At 54.6% G+C, this 24,930-nt stretch overlaps 1 protein-coding gene across 2 annotated transcripts in view; it reads left to right on the forward strand.

The window, feature by feature from the left end:
• Positions 1-12,228: 12,228 nt before the first annotated feature.
• FIGNL2 (fidgetin like 2) overlaps positions 12,229-24,930 on the forward strand; it is a 28,267-nt gene continuing 15,565 nt past the window's right edge. Inside the window, exon 1 of one of the 2 annotated variants that reach the window (XM_035002628.1) lies at positions 12,229-12,321. The gene's annotated coding sequence lies outside the window, so the exon portion shown is untranslated. Of the gene's footprint in view, positions 12,322-13,898; positions 14,831-24,930 lie in introns of those variants that run through there. The other variant, XM_035002627.1, reaches the window with a different exon arrangement.

Here is a 24,930-nt window from a genome sequence, read left to right on the forward strand (position 1 = left end):
ACTCTCCTTTTCACTCTCCAAATCTCCCCCTCCTCCCATGTGTCTTATCTCCCTTTACCAGCATCTTTCTGGCGTTAAGAATAGGTTCTACTCATAATCTCTGCCAAAGGCTTGAAAAGCCATCCCATCTACATTGTCACCCAGGCCTGAGTCCTTGGTGTCATCAATCATTTACAGTCTCAAGATCTGTTTCCTAAAAGTTTCTGAATTCTGTTCCCTCCTCTCCCGGGACCTCTGCTTGGTTCGGTCCAGGTGAGGTAAGACAGGAGCCTTATGGAGCCCTTTCTGTATGCCAGGCACCCTGCTAAGAGCTTTCCTGAGTGTTCTCTTAATTAATCCTCACCAGAAGCCTGAGAGTTAGTTCGATTGCTAGGGTTTGCATTTTACAGATGGGGGTAGGGAAGGTCAAGGAAAGGTGGGGAGAGACCCTCAGCTGTACAGGGCTCTATATGATAGTGGGGCGGGGAGCACACTCCACCAGATCAAGCATAGCTTCAAAGTCTCTTGCTCTTTTCAGCTGTTTCTCGAAGCCCACAGCTTCCCAGGCTGGATCTGTGCCCTGACCTCTGAGTGCCTTTCCCTTCTTTTAACAAGAGGGACTGGGCTTCAAGTTACAGAAGACCCAACTTTAAAATGCCCTAAACAGTAAGGACAATTGTTTATCATGTTGCCAAACAAGAAGTCCCAAGGTGAGGCTGTTGATTTCAGTGACTCAACAGTGTTATCAAAAACCTAGGTTCCTTCCTTCCTGTTTGTTTCTTCTTCCTTTCTTTCCTTCTTTTATCAATTTTATTTTATTTTTAAAGATTTTATTTATTCATTTGAGACACAGAGATACAGAGAGAGAGAGAGAGAGCATGAGCAGGGAGAGAGGCAGAGGGAGAGAGAGAAGCAGGCTCCCCGCCGAGCCAGGAGCCCGATGTGGGGCTAGATCCCGGGACCCCGGGATCATGACCTGAGCCGAAGGCAGATGCTTAACCATCTGAGCCACCCAGGTGCCCCTCCTTTATCATTTTAGTAAAATATAATTTACATGTGGTAGAATGCACACATTTTAAAAGTATAAGTTTGATGAGTTTTGCTGAGCAAATACCTGGTAGCCACCATTCCAATCAAGATATAGAACACTGGCATCATGCCAGAAAGTTCTCTAGTGTCTGTATGTGGTCAATCCCTCCCTCATCCCCTGCCACAGGTAACCACTCTTCTGATTTCTACCCCCATAGATCAGTTTTGCATATTTAGACCTTCCTACGTATGGAACTGTATTGTATATATTCGTCTGTGCCTGGCTCCTTTGCTTCAGACAATGTTTTTGAAATTCACCCATTTTGTTGGCTGTATTAATAGTTGATTTTTGTTGCTGAAGTAGGATTCCATTTTGTGAGTATTCCATTATATTGCTTTCTCTTTTCTCTGCCATCCTTATCATGTTGGTTTTTGTCCTTGTACCCTGACTTCTCTTAAAGTCACAAGATGGCTGCTGCAGTTCCAGACATCACATGCAGACAACAGCATTCAGGGGCCAAGAAAAACTTCTTTTCTCCTTCAGCCTCTGAAAAATCTTTCCAGAAGTCTCCCCACAAAAATCCCCTTGTGCGGCATGGGCCAGAATCATATTACATGTTCATCCTTAAACCAAACACTGGCAGAGGGATTGGAATTCCCACAGGTGTCAAAGACTAATCAAGATTCGTCCCTGGGGTTGGCGAGGGGCTCAGCCTCCCCTGAAGAACAGGGCAATTTGGTCCCTGAGCAAAATCAAGGTTCTGTTAGCAAGAAAGGAGGGCAATGGTTCTTGGTAAATAACTAATACTAACGGCTCCATCTGCTTCTTGCTTGTTAACAGAATTTGGATTTTGTTCAGGGATCCACCTCTCAAGGAATATAACCACATGCCCACCCCAGGAGTAAATTGTACATCAATGTACATCAATCGTGGTAATCCTGTCCCCCTGACCAGGGGTTGGTTTGAGCATGAAGACAGTGGAAGACTGACTGTGGCCACCTAACATCCATTCTCCTCTCTTCTTCCTTAGGAATAAAGAGTCACATCTTATTTAGGATGACAAAGTACCCAGCTAAAAAATGTTTCTAGCTTTTCTTGCAGCTAGATGTGGCCATGTGGCCAACTTCTGACCAGTAAGATGTAAGCAGAAATGTTCTGTGGGAATCTGAGAAGGTTGCCTAAAGGAGCTGATGCTGCTGAGGAACAACCTTTCGTTCTTCTGCTTTTGCCCCTTCTGTTCTACAATATGGATCTGATGGCTGGAACTCCAGCAGCCCTTTTGAAACATGAGGCAAATCTGAGCATGAAATCATGTGAGATGGGTGACACCTGAGTTCCTGGTGACACTGAAACTGTGGAACCAGCACACTAGCGCTGCCTATCTTCAGACTTCTTCTTTTTTTTTTTTTAAAGATTTTATTTATTTATTTGAGAGAGAGAGAGAGCTCATGAGAGGGGGGAGGGTCAGAGGGAGAAGCAGACTCCCTGTAGAGCAGGGAGCCCGATGTGGGACTCGATCCCAGGACTCCAGGATCATGACCTGAGCCGAAGGCAGTCGCCTAACCAACTGAGCCACCCAGACGCCCTATCTTCAGACTTCTTATGTGAGAAAGAATAAACTAAACCTTGTTCATTTTTTAAAATATTTATTTATTTATTTATTTATTTATTTATTTATTTATTTAAGAGAGAGAGAGAAAGAGAAGGTGGAGGGGCAGAGGCAGAGAAAGAATCTCAAGCAGACTCCCTGCTGAGCTTGGAGCCTGATGTGGAGCTCAATCCCATGACCCTGAGATCATGACCTGAGCCGAAATCAAGAGTCGGACGCCTAACTGACTGAGCCACCCAGGTGCCCCAACTTCGATCTTGTTTAAATCACTTTGAGTTTTGCTAACATCTGCAACTGGACCTAATCCTGACTAATACGGGCGGTAACAATTTCAGATCAATGAGACAAGAGGGGAGATCATCTGGATGTCCCTGGGGAAGGTTTCTTTGCTCTTAAAAGGAGACACCTGAGAGAAATACCTGGGCCCACATGAGATGATTGGAACTGTATCAGCCATTCTGTGGTTTGAAGGGAACCATCCAGGGACACAGCATCTATGCTGAAGGTGTTAGATGTGAAGATGGAAGGAACCTGGGTCCCTGAAGAAGGTGTTGAGTCTCTGAATTAATCAACTCTGGAGCCACCATTTCTCATTATTCTATAAAATGTCATATTTGATCAATTCTAAAATGCACATTTGGTCACATTTTATCATTTCAGAAATCATTATACATCTTACAACCAATAGCATTTTCATCCGCTCTCAGCCAGACAGCAGTTGCCCTAAGCTACCCTTCCTGCACAGGTGCAAATTTTGGTGACTTTCTTGGTGTCCTGACAGGACAATGACAACCCTATGATGTTTTCATCCACGAACCATGCGAAGCCTCTTTGAGTACTGCGTGATACCTAGAAACTTTCATTGGCTATCTGACAAGATCATCTGCCAGCAATAAATACTTCCAGAATGGACGCCAGTGGCTTGGGAGTAGATAGTAGATGTGGTAGTCAACCTGCAAAATGGCCCCCAAGGGTCCTCACCTCCCGCTAGTCACACTCTCGTGTAGCCTCTCCCCATGGTTGTTCTGAGTGGGTCTTTATGACCAGTAGCATAGGGCAGACATCATGCCATGTCTCTTCTAAGATTAGGTTATAAAAAGACTGTGACTTCTGTCTTGAATGTTTGTGCACTCTCTTGGGTCCTCTGTTGTCAGGGAGGCCCACTGCCATGTCATGAAGACAGGCAGCCTATGGAGAGGCCTATGTGATGAAGAACTGAAGTATCCAGCCAACACTCAGGTAGGAACTGAGATCTGCCAATAGCCAAGTGAGTGAGCCTGGAGGTAGATTCTCCAGCCCCACGTGGCTGCAGGCCCCCACCAACAGCTTGAGTGCTGGCTCAGGAGCAACGCTGAGCCAGAATGTCCCGGCTAAACCACTCCCAGATTCCTGGCCCATAGACACTATAAGATGATAAATGTTTGTGGCTTTAAGCTGCTAAGATTTGGGGTATTTTTTTTTTTTTACACAGCAAGAGATAATTAATTCAGTAGAGTAGTTTTAAAGAAATGCTGTATCACCGATCCTTGTGATGGCCCAGATGAAGAGTCTATGTGGAAAAACACAGACACGGAGAGCTCAGAGATGAAAAGCGATTCCAAGAATCAGTCTCTGAATGTGATAAAATTTAAAGAAAACCTTAACCAATTTATTTCACCTGTGTTTTCCTTGTTATGTATGTGAAAGAGTAATTTATTTAAAAAAAAATACATAGTTCCAGGGCACCTGGGTGGCTCAGTGGGTTAAGCATCTGCCTTCGGCTCAAGTCATGATCTCAGGGTCCTGGGATTGAGCCCTGCAAAGCAAAGGGCTCCCTGCTCGGTGGGGAGTCTGCCTCTCCCTTTCCCTCTGCCCCTCCCCCGCTGGTGTTCTCTCTCTCCCTCACTCTCTCTCTCTCAAATAAATAAATAAATAAAATCTTTAAAAAATATATATAGTTCCATGGAAGTCTAAAAGAGTTTTCTACATAAATATAAAATAAAATTTCAAAGTGATACGAAATCCTGTGTTAGTTTACTTGGCAGTGTTTTTCCTTTCTAACCGTACAGTGCTTGTTAACATCGGTGGCATCTAAACTGGATGAGATATGATCATGCATTTTCCTTATTGTCCGAGCCATTGTGAGGGGAGTTGTCTGGTACTTGCTGCAGAGGATATGGATTCCGCAGAGTATAGGACTAGGGTTGAGGAGGGAGGGGGGAAAGTGAAAACAAGCCTACGAGGGACAGCTGGAGGAGGGTGAGCTGCTCAAAAGTATATACAGGAGCCCCATATTGTTTACTGTTTAGGTGTGTTAGTCCTAAACCTCCAATGGGTTAGGAAGAGCCTGGAATCCAGTGTCACCTGGCACCTAGCAATTGCAGGTGACATTGGAAATGTCTGCATTTCCCAAACAAAAATGAAGAAATAGGATCTGACCCAGGAGTTTTCCTGTATTTTACATTTGATTTGCCCTCAAAAGCCTTTACAGTTTTGCAGCTTTAGGGCTCATATAAGGGGAAATGGAAACATGCAAGAGATATACTTCTTCTGGCATCAATTGCCCTTCATCTTCCGGAGGTGTGGCCAATTGTTGGGCAAATGTCCAGGGGCCAAAATCTAGATAGGACATGAGCTCTAGACTGGGTTGGGGATCCAGTTGGCATTAGAATGAAGCCTGAATCATGACCCTACACCTTAACAAATCAGCCACTTGTCTCATGAGCCTCTTCTCATCCTTCCTCAAGACAACGCCATGAGGGAGTGGGCGTCTATCATCGACCCTCTTTACAGACGGGAAAGCTGAAGCCGGGTTGTTCAGTTCACGGGGTAAAAGGCGGACCCGAATTTGAACTCAGGCAATCTGGCTCCAAAGCCAGTGATCATCTGAGCCACCGCATTATGGCATTTTAGATCTGGGGGGAATTTGGAAGTCCAAGCCACTGATTTTACAGTTGAGGAAGCAGGGGCCTACGGAAAGAGCAGGACTTGCCCAAGATCCACAGGGAGGGGGTGGCGGGGCAGGCCTCAGCCCGCTTGTGGATCCGAGTTGGTAAAAGGAGGGGGCGGGGCTGTAGGCACAGAAGTACTGCCCTCCCCACCCCGCCCCCAATACAAAGTGCCCCTTCTTTCCATTTTGGGAACGGGTACAACTTGTTGAGGGGGTTGAAAGGGGTGGGGGGCGTTCGGAAAACCACCAGCCTTCTTCATTCTCGGGATTCCCGAGGCAGCCATTGTCCCGGGGAAGGAATGTACATCCAGCAGCCCCGAGGGGGGCGGGGCCCCTTTCCGGGCCCCAGACAAGCCTGCTTTGTGCTCTCCACCCGGGGCCCCTCCGGGGCCGTCACAAGCCAGGCCTTCTGAGCATTTTTCAGGGCTTCCAGGCCAGGTCATTAAGGAATGAAGCTACTGGGAAAGGCATGGGCCTTTTGCCAGTCTGGGACGGCTGCCTGGAGGAGGTGTGAGAGCACCGCCCAGAGGCCTGGGCTAGTTGCTCCTCGAAGTTAAAAATATGCATTCCCAGCCTCCCATTACTAGGAATTATCCTAACCAGACATGCACAAAGGTGGAAGTAACAAGTCAAGCTTTTATTGATGAAAAAAAATCTGACAACAGAAGAAACTTGTTAAATTAATTCTTCCATGTCCACATGATGGAATATTAAGCTGTCATTAAAAATTATACGGTATGGGGGCACCTGGTTGGCTCAGTTGGTGGAACGTGCCTCTCGGGGCTCTAAGGTTGAGCTCCACCTTGGGTGGAGGGATTACTTAAAATAAAATCTTAGGGGCGCCTGGGTGGCTCAGTCAGTTAAGCATCTGCCTTGGGCTCAGGTCATGATCCCAGGGTCCTGGGATCAAGCCCCACGTTGGCTCCCTGCTCAGCAGGGAGTTTGCTTCTCCCTCTCCCTCTGCCACTCCCCCTGCCTGTGCTCTCTCTCTCTCTGTCAAATAAAATAAAATCTTTAAAAAAAATTAAAAAAAAAATAAAATCTTAAAAAAATTATGTGGGCTAAATGCCTTTATAGACAGGAACAGATATTCAAAATATTTGTCTATTGAGAAAAGCAGATTACAAAATAATGTAGAGATCTCTCTCTATATATATTGATATCTCGAATAATATCTGGACTACTCCAGAGCCTTACCAGTGCTTATCTCTGGGTTGTGGGATTAAGGAGATTTGAGTTTTAAACAATTTTTGTTTTGTGCTTGTCCATACGTTCTAATTTTTGTATAAAGGTGTTTTACTTGTGTAACAAAAGTGTGTTTGTGTGTACCGTGACTGTCCGCTGCTCTGGGCTGGGGGTCCCCCACCGGAGAAGTTTCTCCAACATGGCTCCCGCCCTCGGAGGAGAGGCAGAGACAGCTGTTGAAGCGTCAGACTGAGCCTGAGCACCAGACAGCAACGTGTGAGCCTAATGATAGCAGTATCATTTGCACACTGCGCAAAGTGCTTTCACACACAGTATCTTATTTGAATCCCCCCCACAGCCCTCTCAGGTCACACCATCCCGCTTTTACAGGTGAGGAGACAGTCTCCAGAAGGTTACGTGGCCCCCCGAGGGGCAGCCACAGGCAAGTGGGGAGCCGGGACTCAAAGCAAAGTCTCTGACCTTCCATCCCTTACCCCACCGCCTCCCACTCCTGCCCACCACAGCATCTTGCATTTGTTCATGCACCTGTCCTTCTCCTCCACTGAGTGTCAGTTTGTCTAGGAGGCCCCGGGGGTTTTATGCAAGTCTCTATTCCCAGAACTTAGCATACTGAGGCATCGGTACGTGCTATTGAATGAATGGATGGACATCCAAACCTGGAGCGCTGGTGAAACAGGTCATCCGCAGTCCTGTTCTTTGCAACCAGTGTCTTTTCATACTTGCATTCTTTATATTTATTTCCCTTTGGTTCTTGAATATTAGCAAAATCTTTTGGAAAATGGCTGACAGCAAGAGTTGTTGTGGGAACAGCTCTCTGTCTGGATCTGAACCAAAACTTGAAAAAGGCAGAAACACTCCCACTCCCCGCTGCACACAGCAGGAATGAACGGGAGGCAGCCAGGCTGGAGGCCAGCGGTACAGAGGAGTGGCCCTTGGTCAGCTCTCCTCCCTGCCTGGAGGGGTGGAGGTTTCTATCCAGGACCAATGCTTGGAAAGGATGGCGTTCCACACACGGAGCCACACTAAGCACACGCCATCCCAGAACCCAGACCCGGAGATGTGGAGGGTTCAAGGGTGGGCTGTGGGCCAATCAGAGAAGGCATCCTGGAGGAGAGAACTGGAAGGTTGGTTTAGGAAGGGGAGGAGACCAGGGCAGAGGGGAGAAAAGCAGGCGACGTGCCTGGGCAGTTGGGCGCTGGATGATTTAAGTACAACCAGATGTGCTGGGAGTCTCCTGTCAGGCCCAGGCCCAGTGAGGGCAGAGTGGGGGTGGGGAGACCTCTGAGCCACTTGGATTTCCACTTCTCCATTCTGCCCTGGGTGTGTGAGCTTTAGGGAAAGAAGCCCAGTGTGGTTCCAGAGGACCTGGCATGTGAAAAGTGAGGCGGTCAGGCTTGGATGTAGTCTTCTGCCTTTAGAGAGGGTACAGGAAGGGAAGGGCTCCTCTAGGGAGCAGGGTATTGGGCTCGAACACCTGGAACCTAGGAAAAAGGACTAGGAGAGCTCTGGGGTAGGAGCTCTCAGGGGATAGCTAGGGAGGGCTTTACAGAGGAAGTCCTATCTGAGTTGGGTTCTGAAGGATGAATAGGAGCTCCCAGACTGAATAGGGGAAAAGATACTCCAGGGAGAGAGGCTCAGGTGTTAAATTGTTGTGGGTGCTTAGTGAGAGGTTCTGTGGGGCTGTATTATAAAGCTACGTGGGGGAGATGACATTTCATTTTGGGGGGTTGGCCCAAAGCCTGTGCTGCAGGATGGGGGCCGATGGATGTGCTTCTGCTCACAGACCAAATGGTAGAGCCAGATGTGTGGTGAGGATTTAGAAGGTGGGCACCAGAGTCCCCAAGAGTTGGGCCCCTAAGGGGAAGGAGGGGACTGATGGCCAGCCCCAGCTCCTCCTCCCAAATCTTGTGTGGTCTGGCACAGAGCCAGGTCTGCCCAGAAGGACACTTTTTCTAGTTCTCATGGAGGCCCTTCAGAGCTGCTGGCTTGGGGCCCCGGGCTGGCTCAGGCGGTAGAGCATGCGACTCTCGATCTCAGGGTCATGAATTCGAGCCCCACATTGGGTGTAGAAATTACTAAAGAAAGAAAGAAAAAAAAAAGAGCTGGTGGCTGTGTGTGTGGGGGGGATGGGGTGCATTGGCCCCCGACAACCTGTAGCTCACTGGGAAGGCAAACGTGGTGTGAGCACAGGGTCAGAGAGTGAGGGGCTTGAGCAGGGTTGGGGAGGCACTGGGAGCTGGGCCTTAGGGGCCAAAGAGCCAGAAAGAGAAAAGCAAGGGCCCCCATTTGTGGGGGGAGCAGCCTGAGCCCAGGCAAATGGGCAGCAGCAGTGAGCTGGGTGTGGTGTCTCTGGGCGCACCCCAATCCCTCAGCCCCGGGACGCATTTCCTTCCTTTCCTGCTTCTTAATGACTCCTGAGTGGCCGATCCAGAGGGCCACAAAGAGAGCTCTCCCCGCCCTTTCCTCTTCCTCTCTTCCTTTTCTTCCTCCCTTCCTCCCTCCCACCCCCATCCTTCCCCGGGGCCCTTTTCTTTCCTTCCTCCTCACCCCACCTGCTCCTCCCTCCCTCCCTCCCTCTGGGCCCTCCACATCTTCCCTCGACTCCTCTCTCTTTTGAAACTCTTCACGCTGGTTCTCCCGGGCCAGCTGGGTGAGTTTTCTTCATGTTTTCAGAAAGGCCTTGTTGCAAGTCTCTGGACCAGGAAGATCACACAGGCACACAGGCCCCTACATACCCGCACACACCCAAAACGTAGCACCTGCCTCCCCTGGGAGTGGGGTCGGGGGTGGGATTCTCCACCTTGGATGTGATACAAGCAAAATGACTAGGAAAGAATGGAGGGCCCCCGGCAGAAGCCAAGCATTACTGCCATCATCCCCACTGTTATTATCCAATCCACTGCTGGGCACTTGACCCACCCCTGAGCTGATCACAAGACCAGCCTGACTCCTGTCTGCAGCAGGGGGCTCTCAAGGCACAGATTCCTTGACTAGAGTCAGCCAGGAGAGGGTGAGCAGGGAGTCCTTAGAGAGCAGATCCCCAGTGCCCTGCCCAGGCAGGGCACGGGGAGAGACATGATGAAGGGCCATTTGCTAGGATTGAGTATTTGTCAGCCCGGGAGGCTGGATGATGTATTAACAGGACTTTAATGAGCTCGGGAGGGGAGCCACACTTCATTGCCTGAGCACTGGTGCAGGATGGGGGGCAGAGGGGTGAAGAGGCCAGCCGCACCCCACCTGATAACTAACCCCCTTAATGGGACCCACGCTAGTTTGCCAATCAGAAATAACTCAGCACCTCCAAGATGTAGAGCCTTCCCTCCTGCTCCTGGAGGCTGGCGAAGGCCTTCTCATCATGCTGGCCTGTCCTACTATCTTACTGGGAAGGCCTTCCTGAGGTCTAACCTTGTCCTTCCTACCAGCACTGGAGGGTCCTGGGGGATGAGAGAGAACTGGACCCTTGCTCCAGGGGAGCACATTATCAATTCTTTCCTCTGGCCTCACTCCCGTCATCCACCCTCACCCTGGAGCCTGGTGGAGAATGGCCCCCAGTGACACCCAGCCACCATGCTCTGGCAATGCCAGGCTTGGCCTTCTGGAACTAGTCCTGCTGGTTGAGGTCACTTAGTTTCTGTGGACATTGGCTTCTCTCTTAACTCTTGCCTCTGACCCTTGGGGAGCAGGACTGGTGGGGTGGAAAGAGTACAGTGGCTTCTAGATCCAGGTTTGCTGTGTGAGCCCAAGGATGTCACTTCTCTAGGCCGCAGATGCGCCGGCCATCAGTAAAGAAACCCCCACCAAGTTCCCTCTGCCTCTGTTATCCAGGGATGGTCCCTTCAGCAAGGAGTATCTGTTCTCCAGGGTAGTGGCTGTGGATCTATCCTGATTTTCTGGTTCTGAAGCCAGGGCTCGCTAGCATAAGTGAGCCTGGACACATCTGTCCTTCGTGCCAGGGTGTGGCCCTGGGGGTGTGAAGTGGAGAGGAAAGAGAGGATTCCGGGGGTGGAGAAGATCCGACTCTTGGTGAGTTTCGGAACCAGCTTGAGTGCTAGTCTTGCCTCCACAGGTGGGGCGCTCTGGGTACTCAACATCTCCCGGAAATGTACCTGGACCCTCCAACCTAAGCTCAGCCCCATCTCCTACAACCTCCTTGGGCAAAGTGGGTTCTGCTATGGGCTGCTTGCCCTGTGGGCTTCCTTTCCCACTGGGATCATTGTCGGAGAGGCGATCCTGGGTGTCTGATAGGATTCTGTCTACCCTTGGACTGGGAGCTCCACGGGGACAGGGATGTGCTTTTGAGACTCTCTCAGGTGTCTCCAGCGTCTAGCCCAAAGCCTGGCACAGGGTCCGCACTCAATTGCACCAGCGCCCAATGCACCAATCAGTGGACGCCTTTGGATACCTCTCAGCAGACCATGGGTCTGGAATTCAATCCTCCGTCTTCCCCTTCCACCATTCACCCTGCTTGGCCCAATGTGAATATCGCCTTCTTGGGGGAAGCCCTTCAGCGAAGGCCCCCTTTTAGAACTCACACCCCATCCTCCGCTGTCCAAGTCCAGGGCTTCACCGTGGCCACACGCCTCTTGGAGTGGCATCCGTGGAGAGGTGGACTTGCCTCTGTGTGTGTGTCCCACCCTCTGCATCTTGGACTGCCCCGTCTCTTACGTGGTAGGAGCTCAGTACCCCTGGGTGGGGGGTGGGGGTGGGGCGGGAGGATGAGGGCATGAGTCCAGAAGGCTTTGGCCAAGGGGCCTAGGCAAGGGCGAGGGGGTCTAGGGCGGCAAGCAGACGGGGCGGGCCGGGCAGGGCCGACCGCCTTCCCCTTTGGCTGTCTTCCCCTTTGCCCTTCGACCCAGGAAGCCTCTCACACCCAGCGGACACGCTCGGAGGCCCCACTCAATCCCGGCCTCCCCCCTGGGCGGACGGCTCCCCGACCCTTACCGGCCTCCACCCCCACCCCAACTTCCCGCTCGACGGCCCGGGAGAGGCCCGGGCGCGCCGGAGAGTGGCGCAAGGACACTATCCACACCAAGGGTCATTTACTCTTTTCTCCCCTTCTGTGGCTAATTTATTTTAGAGCTAGGGGAGGGAGGGGGCGGGGCCAAGCCGGGAGGGTTGAGAGGAGGGGACGGGCGAGCCCAGGGGAGGTGGGGGCGGGGCGGGGGCGAGGAGGGGGAGGGCGGGGAAGGAGCCCGGGGTGGAGAGGGCCAGAGAAGGGGCGGGAGTTGGGGGGAAGGGAGGGGCAGTAGGGGAGGGAGGAGCAGGGAAAGGGGAGGGGAGCAAAGGCCTGCGAGGGAGGGCGCTGGGGGCGGGCGAGGGGAGGCGGGGGTGGGGGTGGGGGTCCTGCCTGCGGGGGGAGCCGGGGCGGCCCCTTGTCCGGCCACCCCCACTGCCCAGTCCCGCTCCCGGCCGCGGCGGCCGCAGCAGCCGCAGCAGTAGCAGCTCCAGGATGGTGAGCGCCGCTGCCCCCCAGCCCCGGCCTGTCGCCCCCGGCCCGCGCCCCGGCCCCGGGGCCGGACGCCCCCCCAGGCCGCGCACACTCACCTAGGACCCGGCCGGGATGCCGAGGTACGGGGGCGCCGCGGGCCCGGGCGGGGGCAGGCACGGGAGCGCGCGGGCCGGCCGGGGTCAGGGGGTGGTGACCGTTCGGTCGGGGTGTCCGGAGCTTTGTCCGCGGGCGCGGGGCAGTGCGAGGGCCGGAGAGGGCGGGGGCTGCGGGGCGCGGGGTTCCACTAGGCGGGGGTCGAAGGGCAAGGCCAGCCGGAGACCCGGGCGGGTGCGTGGGAGCCGAGGGTCACTTCCCGGGGGGAGGGGGACGGCAGACAAGGGGATCTGGTCTCCGCCGCCGACGGGCACCGTCTTCGCCGCCCGCTTTGGTACGCAGGTTGCCGCAATAGCGAGCAGCCGGCTCTGGGGGGAGCCTGCGGGATTGGGGGGTGGGGAGCCCGGGATCTGCGGGTTCGGGTCCCCGAAGGATCCTGTGGCCGGAGCCCGAGGGCCGGCCCGCAGGCCCCTCCCACTCCGTCAGGTCTTTGTCCAGCGGCCCCTGTGTGTGTGTGGGAGGGGGTGGGGGCTGGGTTCCTGGCCCGGAGATTCCCCAGCATCGTGACGGGGCAGTGACAGGAGACTGAGGCCACTTCGGGCCCTGCGCCCCTAACGCCCACCCCCTTCCTTTCTTCTCTTCTGGCCGGGGAGAGCGTAGCCCCATCTCAGAGTCAGGGGCGTTGCAAGAAGCTGCACTTACCTTCTCCCGTGGGCTACAGGCTACAAGGGAGACCCTCTGAGCTCCCCGCTCTCTAGAGAGCGCCCCCTTCAACTTGCCCACTCCTAGAGCCCTCTCGGTCTACGCAGAGATTCCCTTGCTAGGAACCCGCTCTGTCGAGGGTCCTCCGCAGAAGGGCGGGCGCACAGTAGGTGCTTAGACCAGGTGGGCCCCCTTCCCCGGCGCCTGCGGTCCCCGAGCCGCTGCTGGGCGGAGGAGGCCTGGGAAGGGTCTGCGCCGGGAGAGAGCGAGCGGCCTGGAGCCTGCGCCCAGCGGCGGCCCGGAGCGCAGGGGTGGGTGGACGGGTGGGTGGGCTGTTAAAGGGACGGTCACTAAATCAGGATTAGGCCGTGGGGCTGTCAGGCTGCCTGGCCCTGTCTCCATGGATACCTAATTTGGAGGAGAATAGAGGACGGAAGAATGTTTGTGTTGTGGTCCGCACGGGCTGCCGCGGCTGAGCGGGCTCTTGCCTCGGGCCAGGCAGCGGGGAGCCGGGCTCTGGTTCCAAGCCCGCTCTGGGCTTCTGCGGCGGGCACTTCTCGGTTCTCCGGGCCCAGAGCCTTCCCTGTGGAGTCTCCGGAGTGGGCCGGATGGTGCCACGGTCCAAAGCCCCCTGATCTGCACAGGGAGCCCCAGACCCGCCGGAATCCAGCCTGAACCTCCTGTGCACCCTCCTGGAAACGGCCGCGCTGAGGTTCCTCAGAGCCCCTCCCCGGACCCCCTGGCCGGGAGCACCCGCCGTCCTCCGCTCAGCCTTGGCCCGGGAGGACCCACTCTCCGGGCAGCTCGGGGCTGCGGCGCGGCCGGTACCCCGCGGCGGAGCGCGGACCCCACGGCGGCGGAGCGCGGGCAGGGGGCGGGGCGCGACTTCCTGGGGTGGGCGAGAAAGGGGCGGGGCTTGCCGGCTGGCTGCGCTGGACGCGGTGACAGGCCTCGTAAATCCCCCTTTCCCATATTTAACACCATTTCGTTTATTTCCACTTGAATCTATTGGTGCTGCAGCAGTGACCCCAGCGAGGAGCGACCCTCGCCCTGGCTGTAATACCTTCTGGGGGAAAGTCCTCCTGGGCCAAAGGGACCTTAGTTATGTAGGGCAGTGGACTTGCTGCTGGTGAGTCCCAGATAACCCGAAATCTTTAGGGGGACCTCCATCTCCCCAGGAGAAGAAGTGGGGGCTGAGAGGCACGGGGAGGAGTTTGGCCTCTGAGGCCCTGCGGGATTCTCTGGCCGTGGTCTAAGAGTGGGCTGGGCTGAGGATCCCAAGGGTGGACAATTCCAGTACACAGACTGGAGGGGGGTAAGGGAGAGGGACCGGACCAGACCGGAATGTTTTGTTCCAAGAGCCCTTTCCTGCCTTCCTCCTGGTCATCCACGGCCACAGCTTTTTTAGGGAGCAAGGCTCCCGTCCCCTCCCCGGCCTGGACTGCGGCTTTATTGCTGAGATCTCAGACTCTCCACGCAATTTCACGCCTCTCTGCCTTTGCTCTTGCCGTTCCCTCAGCCAAATGCCTTCCCCATTGTCCCTGTCTTCCCACCACCTCCTCATTCTTCAAGGCCCAACTCGGATGCCATACTTCCTCCGTGTAGCCTCGCCAGAGCCCCCAGCTCTCGCACTTGGTGCTCTCGCCATGTTCTCCTAGTCCTGCACCTGTGCCTCCTGCAGCCTTTGTGGCTGAGTCCACACTAGGCTTTGCCTCCGGGAGCACAGGGATGGAGCCTCTACTTCCCCGCACCCTGCCCACGCTGGGCCCGGCACGGAGCTTGGCACCTTGTGCGTGCCCCAGGAATATGTGTTGGCTGAAGACACGGGGTTTGGTAAGAGCAGCCTGCAAAGCATGGAATCTGGCCCCTTTCAGGCAAATAGCGCTGCACTCCTGGGTGGGTGGAGACCCCTGGGTGGGTCTCCTCCTCCTCCTCATTACTGACCCTCCCCCACCCCCCAAGTTGGGAAGGACTTTGCCCCTTCCTTTCCCCACAGACCAGCATTCTTTCCCTGCCATTATCATCCTGTTAAACAGAGAGGCCAGTCAGGATCCATATGGATCACATTAACAATTGCTTATTATCTGGGCCCCGACTGCCCCCACTCTCCACCCCCAGCTCCTACTGCTGCAGTTGTTGGACCCTTAGGAGCCCAGCCTCCCCGCCTCCCCCTCCCCCCACCATTGGTCATCCTGGGAGGGCAGGGGACAGGCTGGTCTCCTTCACCCTCCCTGTGCCTTCTAGCAGAACTTCGCTTCTCCTTGACTTGGCTGGCAGTTAATGACTCCTTTCCCCGATTTAATGAAAACCAGGTTCCCCACGGAAGTGTGGCTCAGGGAGGTTCCAGAGCTGCAGCAAGGAGAGGGGGACCTAAGGTCTGGGTGCACCTGTGGTCCACAACACTGACAGCCCCCACCTTCCAGTGGACCGAAGCTGTGGGCAGGGGCAAGCCACACTAGGCTGACCACAGGGTGTTCTGGTGTCTTCTGCCATCTCAGCCTTGGGCTGGCCCGGCTCCCAGGAGAGACCTTGCAAGGCACTGGGTCCCAAGCCTTCTGCTGCAAAGAAGCAAGAAAGCTGAGAGTTTCCTGGAGCTGCAGCTGAGGAGGCCTTGAAGGGTGGGGAGTGGGTTTCTGTTTAAAGGCATATAGCCCAAGAGCACTGGGGATGGAAGGGGTCTTCCAGATTGCCCATAACTTCTTATTTACAGGCCCCTCAGAGGGACTAATGAAAGCCTTTCTCTGAACAATGCACTTCCATCAATTGACCTGAGCCTTTGCATTCTGCCTTTGAGGGCTCTTGGGCCCCCTGAAGCCCATGGGGGCCCCACATCAAGAAGTCCTCCTCCTAGTCCAGTCCCTCTGATGTGTGAAGGGCCGAGGCAGGCTGGTAGCCCAGGACTCCTGACCTGCACACTTAGTGCTGTCTCCATGGCCTTATTCCTGGCAGGGGGACAGCGTGAGCCAAGGGACCAGGAGTGGCCATTGAGGTGCTGGGCCAGCCTTCAATTGGGAAGGGTTCACACTGCTGGTGTTGGGGTAGGGGCAGGTCTTCTCATCTCTGAGTGCGTTGCCTGGAGAGAAGATATTCAGGGATTTTTTTGTGTTTTAGAGTCTACTGGTCTCCAGGAACAAAGCTGAGTGGCAAGAAAGTCTAGCTCTAAAAAAAAAAAAAAAAGAAAAGAAAAAGAAAAAAAGAAAGTCTAGCTCTTTCCTGAGCATTTTCCTAAGTATCTTGAATCATGGTGAATACTTAAGTAGCACGCATTAAATGCTCTATATCTCACCTGTGAAGTGGGACTAAGAAGGGTGTCCTCATAAGTGTGACAGTGAGGATTAAATGAGGCAATAACCAGGAGCTGGGAGCCCTGAGTTCCAGGCTTGAATGACTGTGTGCTGTGAGGACTGGTCAGAAATGCAGGTGACAAGGGCTCAGGGCTGTGATTGCTGTTGGCTGGCATTTCCCCACTTGCCCGGCCAAGGAGAGGGGACTGCATGGGAGCTACCCAGGTGCCTTGCTCTCTTTTCCTTTCCTACTGAAGCATGGGCAATGTCAGACTTTGCAATTCATCTTGGGGACTGGAGGTGGGGTGGGGAGTTCTTAGGGAATGCGAGAACTGGGCTATAGGCACAGGCCAGCCTCCATAGTTCCATAGGGCTGTGACCCCCAACTCCATTTTATTAATTTTTAATTAAAAAAAATTTTTTTTAAAGATTTTATTTATTTATTTGAGAGAGAGAGAGTGAGAGAGAGCGCGCAAGAGGGGGTAGGGTTAGAGGGAGAAGCAGACTCCCCGCCGAGCAGGGAGCCCGATGTGGGACTCGATCCCGGGACTCCGGGATCACGACCTGAGCCGAAGGCAGTCGCTTAACCAACTGAGCCACCCAGGCGTCCTAAAAAATTTTTTTAAAGATTTTATTTGAGAGACCGAAAAGAGAGAGCAGAGCAGGAGTGGGGGAAGGGACAGAGGGAGAGGGACAAGCAGACTCCCTGCGGAGCAGGGAGCCTGATGTGGGGCTTGATCCCAGGACCCCGAGATCATGACCTGAGCCAAAGGCAGATACTTAACCAACTGAGCCACCCAGGTGCCCCAATTTTTAATTAAAATTTTTTTGGGGGGCGCCTGAGTGGCTCAGTCATTAAGTGTCTGCCTTCGGCTCAGGTCATGATCTCAGGGTCCTGGGATCGAGCCCCGCATCGGGCTCCCTGCTCCGTGAGAAGCCTGCTTCTCCCTCTCCCCCTCCCTCTGTTTGTGTTCCCTCTTTTGCTGTGTCTCTCTCTGTCAAATAAATAAATAAAATCTTTAAAAAGAAAAAATTTTTTTTAAGTCAGCTCTATGCCCAATGTGGGGCTGAAACTCACGACCCCAGGATCAAGAGTCACATGCTCTACTGACTGAACCAGCCAGGCGCCCCCCACCCTAGGGGCCAAGCCCTGGGCTGCAGTGACCCCCCCACCCCACTAATTAGATATAATCGCCCTGGAGAAGTCACTCTGGGTCTCAGTTTCTCATCTGTAAGATGGGGATAAGAACACTAGTGAGTTCATAGGTGACAGAGGCTCTGGTTTGAAATAGTGTGTCCCTTTGTCTCTGAAGTACATGCCTACCTCTGGTGAGGTAGGCTCAGGAACTCAGAACCCAGGGACTTTGGAGAACCACTTCCCATGTAGGAGCAAGGAGAAAGAGAGGGCGTGTGTGCACGAAAGTTCTGGGCCATCTTTGAAGCTCCCTCCAAAGTATAGTCAGGGCACAAAAGAAATTAAAATGCCAAAATCTAAAAAAAAAAAAAAAAAGTAGAGTCAGGGCAGAGAGCAGGGCTCAGGAGGTAGGCAAGAGGAGAGCGAGCTTGGTTACCTCAGGAATCTAGGAGGTAGACGCCTGCCTTTCTGTCTGTCCCCTCACTGCCCAGGCTGACCCAGACCATCTGGTCCCCAGCCCCACGCTGGGGTTAATCGGGGTTGGCTAGGGAGATGTGATGATGAGGCTGCCTCTTACCCTTTCTAACTCTGTGTTGAGCACCTGCCCTGTCCCAGGGTTCTGGGTGTGCCTCTGAGTCTCCAGTGGGGCCCCAGCCAGGGTTGGGATTCCTGGGCCCCTGAGACTCCCTGCACACTCACAGGACACCTACGTGCCAGGCCCCGAGGGGGGCAGATCTCTCTGAACTACCCCAGCTTCCCACGTGGCCAGGGAGGACCAGAGCACGTCCCCAGCCCTGGCATCGCGTCCTCCACCACAAGCATCTAGCCCGAAGCACGGCCATGCGCATGGCCTCCTGGCAAGGCCCTGCGCCAGGCCCTGGGAGTGCTGTCCAGGTGGCTATTCATCCAGCATCCATGCTTTTCTGATTTGGTCCCACCTTCAATGAGCTTATGAGACAGTTGGGCAGGAGAGACGAGGCAGACGGACAGGATACGCTCTCAGAACTGCTTTCCTTGTATTCTCTGTGTGGACGGGAGCGCCTAACAGCGGGGTGGCCCTGCTCAGGGTTGTGGAGAGTGCCCAGGAGTGGCTGGGGACGAAGGACTCAGGGACAGCAGGGCCCCGCCATCACCGGTGGAGTCTGAAGGGGACTGAGTTCCCCTGGGGGAGGCTGTTCCCAGGAGACAGAGGCCCCAGTTCAGTGGGAATTCGTGGGAATCTGGGAGAGTCCCCCTGCTGCTGACTGGCCTATTTGGCTCTTGGATGCTCAAGAGTCTGCAGCGATTGGTTCTTCTTTCTAGGCCAGTGGGGAAAGAAAACTGGTGGGATTCAGGTTATACTGAAGAAAGACAACTGACCAACACCGTGCCCACCCCTGCTTCCCGCCACATACATCATGTGGTTCCGCCCCTACCCGGTCTGCCTGTTTCTTTTGGGGCGGAGGGGCCCCCTGGAAACACTGGCCATGGGGGGAAGTCACCCCTTCCACCCAGCTCTGCAGACAGCATTCATTAGCAGCCTGACCCTTACTCCTCCTTTCTTGGATGGACGTGTCCCGTGGGGATGGCCATTCTTAGGTTACATCTTCCATACTGGAGCCCTCTTCAGGCTGGAGTTTTATCTATCTATCTATTTTATTTATTTGTCTGAGAGAGAGAGGGTGCGCATGCGTTAGCGTGAGGGGGGGTGGGAGGCAGAGGGAGAAGCAGACTCCCAGCTGAGCAGGGAGCCCGATGCAGGGCTCGATCCCAAGACCCTGGGATCATGACCTGAGCTGAAGGCAGACACTTAACGGACTGAGCCAACCAGGCGCCCCCAGGCTGGAGTTTTAGGGTGTGAGCCCCTTGTTGGAAAAGATGGAGGTGCCTCAATGGGGTGGGGAAGGCAGCTGGAGGATGGGGGTGGGTGGCCAGGAGTTCCGTTGTGGGCCTTGTTGGGTTTGCAGTGCCAATTAGACATGCAAGTGGGGGTGACCCAGAAAACCTGCAGAGAGGAAGGAAGAGCCCTTCAGCCAGCCTGGAGTGCCCCTCTCAGGAAAGATAGTGTCTCGTGCTGAATGTCTCTACTGATGGGGATCTCATTCCTTCCAGAGACAACCCACATGTTCAGACAGCTAACAGGTAGCCAAACATCTTTCATGGAGGGTTCACCTCTTTTGAGGAGGGTGACTATGCAGAGCTGCATGGTCTGCCACCCAACGTTCAGATATTTGGAGATATGGGTCCTCAGAGTCTTTCTTTCCTGAGGGAACGCTCCCAATCCCCCACCCTGGCTGCCCTGCTCCTCTCTGATCACTCCCGTCCGGGCTGTGGGACCCTGGGACCGGGGCCGGGGGCTCAGGCCTGCAAGGATGCCTTTGGTCCCGCGATAACCACTTTGGAATGTGCTAACTCTGGGGTCTGTGGCTGAGTATGGGGGCATTGGAGGAAGAGGCTAAAGGGACAGGGGAGGTTGATGAGGATGGTGGGAATCAACAGATAGCTCCATTTTCTTAGCTGTTAAATGGGAACAATATCATTTGCTTCTGACATGAGCGGCCGAAGAGCATCTGGAGCCAGAAAGCCCCAGTGGGTATCACCCTGCCCTAGCTTGGTGACTTAGACAAGTTGACTGTGCCTCAGTTGACTCTTCTGTAACAGGAATAACAGCTATACCTGCTTCCTAGGGTTATTGTGTGGATTCAGTGAACGAATGTGTGGAAATCCCTTAGACCGGTGCTTGGCACGTGAGCTGGGATCCCATCCAGGAGCAGACAGACCGAAGGAATTGTCATGGTAGTTTGGTGTTTGCCTAGCTCCCCCTTCCCTTTTTTCTCTTTCTCTCTCTGTTCCTGTGGCCCTGCAGGTGTGGGGGGCCACCCCCTTGAGGATGGCCCTGCCCACTCACGCCCAGGTAGACCGGCCAGGCTGCATAGCTGGAGTTACTCAGCTCGGCACCCCCAGGGCTGGGAAGGGCATAGGAGGGGGCAGGGGCAGCCACTGGGGGAGCCTGGGTGGGCTGCCTGGGCCTGCTTCTTGCCCTCTGCTCAGGCCTGGTTCTGTCTCCCACACCGCCCCCCAATGCATGGGAGGGGGGCATATCTGGGGCCAAGGAACATAGGATCACCCAGTCTTTAAGGCTTAAGCTTTTTGGAGGTCACATGCCACCCAAACTGACCCGAGTCAACCTTGGATCTTACACCTGGCTGCGGGGAGGGGTGGTGGGGTTGGAGGGAGGTTCTATCCAGTCTTTTGGGCTGAGGCCTGTGGTCCATGACCCCCGAGGAGTTTGTGGCAAAACTGTATTCCAGTGTTCTTAATTTCTTTTGAAGTCCCATATATTTTTTTATTTTATTTTTTTTGTTTTTGTTTTTTTTTTAAGATTTTATTTATTTATTTGACAGAGAGAGAGAAAGCACAAGTAGGCAGAGAGGCAGGCAGAGGGAGAGGGAGAAGCAGGCTCTCCACTGAGCAGAGAGCCCGATGCGGGGCTCGATCCCAGGACTCTGGGATCACGACCCGAGCCGAAGGCAGCCACTCAACTGACTGAGCCACCCAGGCGCCCCAAAGTCCCATATATTTTTTTAGATTTCATTTTCCTCTCCAGCTGTATTGAGGTATGATTGACAAATAAGTAGTTGCATATGTTTTTATCTTAGGCATTGAAAAAGTAGTTTTGAACAGACCACAGATTTGCTAGACTACAAAAGGGGCCTACGACTGGGGCGCCTGGCTGGCTCAGTCGGTAGAGCATGCTACTCTTGATCTTGGGGTCAGGAGTTCGAGCCCCATGTTGGGCATACAGCTTACTTAAAAAATAATTTTTTTTTTAAAGGGGCCTATGACTGAACACTGGTCAAGAGCCCTGACCTCATCCTCCATCGCACACCCACACAGGGCCCAGCCCCCAGCGAGGAGGAGCCCCAGATACAGACCCATGGGGAGACAGACCCTGGGAGGGTCTCGCCCAGCCCTGACTGCCCCAGTGCCACAGCCTCTTCCATTGAGCATGAGCTTGATTCGTCCGAGTGTCCACACATTGAGGCCCTCACAAGCCTTGTACACGCATGGCTCCCACTGTCTCCATACTGTGGGGAGATCTCTGGTCCTGGGATCGAGCCCCGCGTCAGGCTCCCTGCTCAGTGGGGAGTCTGCTTCTCCTTCTTTCTCTGTCCCTCCCCTCTGCTCGTGTGCTCTCTCTCTCTCCCTCTCAAATAGATAAAATCTTTATTTTTTTAAAAAGATTTTATTTATTTATTTGAGAGAGAGAGAGAGTGAATGAGCCCGATGTGGGCTTGATCCTGGGACTCCAGGATCATGACCTGAGCCAAAGGCAGATGCTTAACCGACTGAGCCACCCAGGCGCCCCTAGATAAAATCTTTTAAAAAAATAAAATAAAAAGAATTACTTAAAACAAGTACTTACTACAGAAACTTCAAAGGCCCTGCTTCTCCCACTGCCAGTGTATCAGGGAAGGTTTTCTGGGTAGAGGACTTTGGGAGGGAGAGGACAGGGCAGGCAGGGAGCAGATGGGCTGCTGGGCTAGAGAAGGGTTGTGCAAAGGCCCAGGGGCGGGCGTTTCTGAGCAGGGAGGGAGTGGGGAACCCAGTTTAACTGGTGATATCAACTCTAAATAAGGCCTTTCAGTGGCAGGACAGATGTGCAGAGCACTTGCTGGGGGAACCCAAGAAGGAGCCAGCAACAGCCCTAGAGTGACATAACAGTGTGGGAGCACCCCTGCTGCAGAACTGGGGAGTAGGTGTTCTGGAACCAGATGGAGCAAAGGCCTAGAAGTGTGAATGCATATTGCCCAGAGAATGGACTGCTATGGCTGGAGGGGCTGGAAGGAGCTGGAAGGGCAGGGCCTGAGGCTGGGAGGCAGGACAAATGGGTCCACCTCCGGTGCTAGGCTGAGGGGTTTGGTGTCCACTCTGAGGTCAATAGAGAGTTGAGTCTGTTTCAGACGGCAGGAACCCCCTGGCAGCTATCCAGCAGAAGGGTCAAGAAGGAGAGGACAAGGAGTCTAGACGTGGGGCCAGCTGTGGTGGGAGATGTGAGAGCTGTGTGTCATTTCAAACCGTGTCAGGGGACTCGGTGGCCAGCTAGATGGGAGGAGGCTGCAAGAGGGAGAGCGATATGGGGCCTCCTGGGTTTCCAGGCTTGGTGAATGGATTCTGGAGAGAGAAGGCAGAGATGTTTTCTCTGGGCATGTCAAGTCTGAGGTCTTGGTGGGCATCTATGGGGCCCTAGAGAGTCTCACCTAGATTCTTAAATCTCCCCTAAGAGTCTCAGGGGCCATGAAAAATGTGGCTCAGGTTGAAGTTGGGTCTGGTGTGGGGGGCTCTCAGCACGGATCTGAAGAGGCAAGTGACCTTGCCTGGGCAGTTTCTAAGTGGTGGCTGTGGGGTAGGGGTGGGGGGTGCAGGGGCAGGGTCCTGGGGCTCCTCCCTCTATTGGCAGGGGGCAGCTGGTAAGAGCTGCCCCAGGACCCAGGTCAGAGGGGCCCGGGGTCAGGCTAGGATGTCTCGGCAGCTGTGGTTTCAGTGTGGTGAGCCCAGTTCCCGCGTAGCCTCTGCAGACCCACCAGAAGGTCAGGCAGGGGCAGGACGGGGTCCTCTCCACTCTGGGCACAGCTAGCGGTCGGCACTTGTAGTACTTCTCTCCTTGGAGTCCCTCAAGCCCACTGTGTTGTTTTGGGCCCCGGAGAGCATCTCTGCCCCTACCCCACTCTTCCCAGCCTGAAGCATCTAGCCAGCCCTCTTAAGAGCCAAGTCAGAGCCTGCCCTAGGGTCCTGTCCCAGCCCCTGGCCCCCTTCTAGCAAGTCTTAAAAGTACCACCCTCAGGCCAGCCCAGTGAGGGAGATGCTGGGTGGGACCACCCCCTCCCCGCTACCCCCCCATACTCCTTTCACACCAGAGGAAACAGAGATTGACACCTGTCCCACATCTCAGAGAGGGACTCCCTCCTGCACCATGTGAGCCACAGGGGGGAGATGGGACCGTGACCTCCAGCTGGATCCCGCTTGCTAGGGTGGGTGCAGAGATCTTGCCCCAGGTCAGTCTTTCAGGGTGGCTTTCAGACACCTGCCTAACTCAAGCTGCTAGTGGGTCCAGGCTGCATCCCAGGGTCCCTGGGAGCAGCCTGTGGCCCGGGCTGAAGGACATCGTGGAGACCTGGCCCTGGCCCCATGTGCGGTGGCCTCTGGGAGACAGCCTGACCTTCTGAGCCCTCTGGAAAGCACTTGATAGGGCGACCCCTCCCTCCCTTTCTGTCCTGTCCCCAGGGCCTAGGAGTTGAAGTCCATACCTAACTACTCCAAGGTGGCCCGAGTTGTGAGAAGAGGGGGTGGCACAGTGGGCTGCCCTGCCCTTACCTCAGTTCCCTGCCCTGAAATGTGTGGACAACTTGTACTTGCCTAGTGCAGCTCATCTCAAGCAGGCAGTAGGCGGAGGCCAGTCAGCCTTGCTAACCCTCACGAGGGGTGAGTGGCTGGTGGCCTGGAAGCTCCCAGAGGTGCGCATGGTTTCAAAGAGGCTGTTTGTGAACCAGAATGGTCTTCAGTTGCTGAAATTCCAGGCAGCCTTAACTAAGCGAAGCAAACAACATTTAGGCAGGGGAAGACAAATTGTGTTTATTTTTGGGGAAGGGGCAAGGGTAGCAACTCCCTACCTGGTGTCTCCAAGGAGATGGGTACCCAGCCCTGCCACGCAGTGTTCCCAGCCTGGGGGAGGGGAGAGATGAGGTGGTGGTGGGAAGGGCTCGGAGCCTGCCCCAGCAGCTACAGCATCAGAAGGAGGGCCAAGAGGAAACACGGAGGGGCTGCTGGAAAGAAGGGGGTGGGGAGGAGAGCTTCAGAGCTGGAAAAGTGATTAGCAGCTCCGATGAAACCGAAGCCAGCCCTGGCAGCCCCGGGGGCAGCACCGGGGAGCTAGAGCTGTTATTCACAGAGGGCAGACAAAGATGGCTGCCAGATCACGGCGGGTACAGGCAGGTCCCCGGGCCTGGGGGATGGATGCCCCTCGAGGAGGCCGGGGGTGGGACTGAGGCTGCAGATAACACGTTGGGAGCCTGTGTCCTGGGTCCAGCTCCAGGCTCCCCAGGACCTTCTGCAAGAGTGGGGGAAGCCCAGCAGCCACCCCCAACCTCCTGGGGTAGTAGATGGGCCGTTTGATCAGTGAGTGTGTAAATTGGGATTTTATGGATCGCTTAATCACTGCTGGAGCTGGGGCCCCCAAATTCCTCTGTGCCCCAGAATGCTTAATCTACTCCTGAGCTTTCCCCTGGGAGGGGAGGGAGGAACGCTCCCCACAGGCCCCCACCCCTCCTGCTGTGTCTCCTCCCAAGGCCCCAGGCTTTGTCATTGCGGGTTGAGCGGTTCAAATGTGCTAATACACTCCCTGGGGGCTCTGGGCAGTGGGACTTGCCCTTCAGTGCTGTGATTGGTCAGAGAGACCAGGGGAGGGGGGTCATGGCAGCAGCTGCGAGTGTGTGTGTGTGTGTGTGCACGCGCGCGCACTCCCGCGTGTGTGCATG

Source organism: Mirounga leonina, unplaced genomic scaffold (assembly GCF_011800145.1).
Source record: "Mirounga leonina isolate KUSES-001 unplaced genomic scaffold, KU_Mleo_1.0 Mir_126, whole genome shotgun sequence".
Classification (NCBI taxonomy): Eukaryota; Metazoa; Chordata; class Mammalia; order Carnivora; family Phocidae; genus Mirounga; species Mirounga leonina.